This window comes from Adiantum capillus-veneris, chromosome 15, assembly GCF_014529385.1.
Source record: "Adiantum capillus-veneris isolate H3 chromosome 15, ASM1452938v2, whole genome shotgun sequence".
NCBI classification, from domain to species: domain Eukaryota; kingdom Viridiplantae; phylum Streptophyta; class Polypodiopsida; order Polypodiales; family Pteridaceae; genus Adiantum; species Adiantum capillus-veneris.
Window position 1 is genome coordinate 31,159,194 of NC_140945.1, and position 4,809 is coordinate 31,164,002.

Consider the following 4,809-nt stretch of genomic DNA (forward strand, 5'->3'; position numbering starts at 1 on the left):
CCATAGCCTTTGTGCACAGACTAAGAGTGCCATCAACTAGTTCACTTTTATATCTGCTGCAGGCGCTGTTGGACGTTTGGAAGGAGTATCTCCCCACAACAGCTACGATTGTGGATCAGAAGACCACGGGACAAATCGAAAACAAAAACAAAAACAATAGAGCATGCCTGGGTGACGGCCACAGAAGCAGATCACCGTCAGTGGGCGGGCAGAGAATCGATTATCAATTGAGATTGTGGGAGGGGGGTGCGCCAGGCCTCTGAGGCAGTGCAATACAGAGGCGACGCGCGCAGTCCCCGGGCAGCAAGCTGCCGGAAGGGGACTGCCCCCGTGAGAAAAATTAGGTTAATATCATGTGGCCCGATGGACCACGTATCAGATATTAAACTGATAAGAACAGATACTACACTTGATCTTAGCCAAAAGGCCGAGAAAGGTATGGGTTCCCCAGAGTGCCCGCATGGCTTTTATACCTGCCCCGCCTCGCGCCTTGCCTTCTGGGATAATTGCTTCTGCTATTCTTTGCAAGCCCGTGTTTACACTATCTAAGCATTTGTTCGTGATGCCACGCAAAGCTCTCGGCCCGCCCCGCCTCTCGCGCCTTGCCCTCTCAGATCATTGGCTCTCCGTCAAACTTTTCTACTTACTTCTATTTACAAGCACAGCTCCCGGAATAGCACACTATCTGAGCACCCATCCTTGAAGGTTTCTACGCTATTCACACGATGCCAACGGAGCTCTCGACTGTGCGCTTTTTTTGGCCTTGTAATAAGCACTTCCCTTTTGGCAGCTTGCTGCTTACTCTCTCTCAGCCGCCATAGTCTACGAGCTGTAAGAGATAAGCTCACTTTTGGTAGCTTAGTATCAGGCCATCTGTTTGTGCAGAAGCCAATCCATAACATAGGCCCTCTATTCTCTATACGCACGAGTCAAAAGAGGCAATCAAAAGTGTCACACACAAACAGGAACGAATCTACCCTGAGAATAGGCACCAATGTGCAGGTCATGAGGTTGAAGCTATGTCTTATTTTGTGTCCTTCATACAAAAGTCATCAGCGGCCACTCCCTCGATCTTTGATCCTTCCAATAACTAAGCTAAAGGCGAGGGAGTCTTCTTCGGTAGGTGAAGCTCTGAAAGGGAGAAGGAAAGGGTTGAAGGGATGATCGAAACAACAAAAAGGGACATTCTACACTGCATCGCAAGAGGATGCCTGATAAGTAGCACCGATGCTGTTAGAAACATGGCAGCTAAGTGGCACCAATGCTGTCCAATAGATATGCAACCTTGAGCCTGTTTCAAAAGCTCGACTACTGTGAAGAAAATGGATTGTACTATGCTTGATTCTCCAAAATGGATTGTAATTGAGTCCCAAAAACTCGCGACTTGTGTTTTGTTCAGTCGCACAGTGCTGTTCTAGTTCTGTCATGATTAAATTACAACATTTTGTGTGTGAACAAAGGTCCTAGCAAGTGGCCACAGCCTCACATGGACGAGGCACGGGGGCTCTCCCTAACCCAAGAGATATAAAGCTAGGGAGGAGTGTTAGTCGTCACCCAAGAAGCCCTCATGGCCTTTCGATGGTAGTAGAGAACGGACGACAGGAACCATGGCTTCGCATGTACGATGAGATGTCATCGGATCAATCGCTTTTGACAAGTCATTGATTTGATTTTGAGACCGCTCCAGCTGCGGGACGGACGTTGGAAAGGGGGAAATGAGAAAACCACCAGCACACAATAGCACACAATCTGAATGCCTCTCTATAGCCCAGTGATCTCACAGCACCCCTATCCCCTAGTAAACACACGCCTAGACTCCCGATCTGCAAACAATCAATGTCCAAGCACGATCTCGACCAACCCTAATTGCACACAATTGACCGCAAAGCAAGCATTCATGGCTTTTATCCTTAACCCCTCAAAGCACTGCAACTCAAAGTCGACCAACATATGCGGATGCTTTCAAGACCTCTAGCATACATCTGCTCTACCACACCCTTTCAAAATCTTTGACATGCACGAACTCTAATGTAAGCTCATATCTCATGTCTACACACTTCTCCCACACGAGAAACCCACATAACTGACACATGGGTTGACATGATAGTGAGAAAGAGATTGAGAACATTTACTCAAACGCCGAAAAAGATATAGAGAATATCATGATGTCAATAGAATTAACTTTAATTTAGGAGTGTACAATGATGGATCCCAAAAGAACACTCTCCTTGTTGTCGCTTCCGCCAAATCTGCGGTGGCATATTGTGAGTGAGAGAGCATGGCCGACTCCCCTTTTCTCTTGCTTGTAACACCTCAACCTACAAAGCTCTCCTTTTTTTAATCTTGAAGGGCTTCCCCTCCAACCCTCAGCTCCCTTGCCTTGCTTGTAAACCAGGCCCTTGGAGGCCTTTCTCATATAGCACAGCCAAAAAAAAACTTGATGGGCCGTAGCCCTCCTCCTGCAGGTGTCGGTCCTTGATGACCTCCTTTTCACAGCATCTCAGCCCCAAAGTGCTCCCCTTCAGACCCTATGGAGGCCTCCAATTGACCTTCCCTCATGCGCTATCATACCCCAGCTCACGCCCCCCAGTTGGTCTCGCTCCTCATTGCAGTCATCGTCAACACCCAGAGGCCCTCCTACAAACGACGCCTCTGCCAAACCAAAACCTCCCTTTGCTCTGCTCTGGCCAATAGCGACCTCCCTATTGGTCCCTCCTCAGCAAAATGGCCTCCTCATGCAAAACTAGCCCCTCTTTTCTTTTGCATGGCCACCAGGTGTAAAGTGTGAGCTTTGTCCTAAAGTATGAGTCAAGGAGAAGAGAGTGGATTTATCCCACATGCTGTGGAGCAAGGTTGTAGAGCTACTTAGAGCTTTTCATGAATGAATAAACACAACTCTATTTTGCACTACATGCTTGTCTATGGTGAGCTTGTGCTAAGCTAAGTCAATACTCAAGATTGTGTTTATGAGTCCAAGCTAATTCTATCTTGGAACCTAATTCACTTGAGTGATAACCTTGCTTACACACAGACTCACACATTGACACTATGTTTCTCTTTCATCCACCATAGCTAACTCGATCCTATCCCCAACATTTGGTATCAGAGCTTTAGGTTATGCTAGCTAGATTTGTCATTATGCATTAGTGTGTGTTAATTATTAGCATCTCCATTAGATTGATTAGCATTTCATAATTATTGTTACGGCCCATTGATTTTTCATAACTAGTTGCATCTCTCACTAATTAAGCACTAATCTAGCTATGTGTGGGCATGTTCTTGGTAGACCCAAGAGGCCACCACCCTCCATGGCTAGGTAGACTTGATTAGGGAGAGGATTAGCATCCTTTTGTATTGCATTTTAGATTGCCCTTTTGTGTCAATTTTTGCGTCATTTGCCTCTTCAATTAAATTCGGTGTACTCATTTTCCTTTTTGCATTGCTCACCTCATCCCGAAGTGCTCATCTCAAGATTTTCATAGAGCTTTCAAGCACTCAAATCCGAGCTCGAGAACCCCCTAAGCCTCATCCCCTAAAACCTTACTAAAATAAGGTGTGTGTGTGTGTGTGTGTGTGTGTATTTTGTGGGAGAAGCCCGCAAAACCGAGCATTGAAATATCCTCCTTTTGGTCTATTAATCACGTGGAGCCCAATGGGCCCCTTGGCTTAGCTTAAACACCATATTTGGTGTGGCTTTGGAGGGTTGTGGGTTCAACAAGGACTTCTTCAAGCGAGCAAGGCCGGTGGATTCTTGGTAGGCGGTAAATTCCAATTCTTTTTTGAAGGTGAGTCCACCACCGGTCGGCTCCAAAGCCTAAACCCGACGGCTACGCGCATCCATCCGACAGTCCTTGTTGACTGCTCCCCAGCAAACCGGCCGCAGGCGCCTGCCCCCCACCGTCCGATCGCGGACCTCAACCGAGGCGCCAAACAATCCTTTGATACCATTTTCGGGTCCGCCCTTCTCGGGGGCCCCTTCCCACACTGCTCTCGGGCCTCAAGAGCTCCAATCAAGCTCACCTTCCCACGGCCAACTTCCAACTCCCTCAAGGGGGCAGTCTCACGAGCTTGCTGCCTCAAGCCTCTGAGACCCTTTAAGGGCTTGCTCCCACCAAGCTGCAGCAAAGCACTCTGCCAAGCTTCAAGGGCTTCTCCAAGGCAAATAAATCAAAGCTTTCAAAGCGTCCAAAGGTATCCAAAGCCAACTTCAAAGGCTCATTCCAATCATCAAAGAACTCAAGGCTGTGAAGGGTGACTTCACCTCGAGTGAAGAGGTACTTCACATTAAGAGAGTTTTATTAAGAAGACATTAAAATTGAAATCTTGCAGCCAAGCACAATAACTTGCAAATAAATATCTCTTGTCTTTATTGGTGCACCGTGTAAAGAGGAAGACACTGGCTAGGAGAGTCTCCTAAGCTAAGACCCCTCTATTAGCACAAATGGGGGACAAGGGAATAGAAAAATTCAATGGGGAAGGGTTTCACACCTGGCAAACGAAATTAAGAGGTTACCTTATGAAAAAATGTTTGTGGTCTATCATCAGCACTGCCTTAGAGCAACAAGCCGAACCCGATGGAGTGCACACTAGGGCGAGACTAGGGCATCTACACTCATAGTAAGTGCACAGAATTTGGCCAAAGACGAACAAGCATTAGGAATCATCATCACCTCCTTGCATGACAATTATGTGCACTTCATAGATGAATGTACACATGCACATGATGCCTGGCATGTCCTAGAAAGTAATTTTGGAGCCAGGGCCAAAAGAAGCAAAGTTAGTCTTAAAAGACAGCTTTACAAAATTACT

The 4,809-nt window shown here is 46.8% G+C and overlaps 1 non-coding gene across 1 annotated transcript; it reads right to left on the reverse strand.

Annotated features, from left to right (window-relative positions):
* Window positions 1–241: 241 nt before the first annotated feature.
* On the reverse strand, window positions 242–440 carry LOC147440466 (U2 spliceosomal RNA). Its single transcript, XR_015184386.1, has one exon. It is a non-coding gene; the product is annotated as a U2 spliceosomal RNA (small nuclear RNA).
* Between the last annotated feature and the right edge of the window lie 4,369 nt (window positions 441–4,809).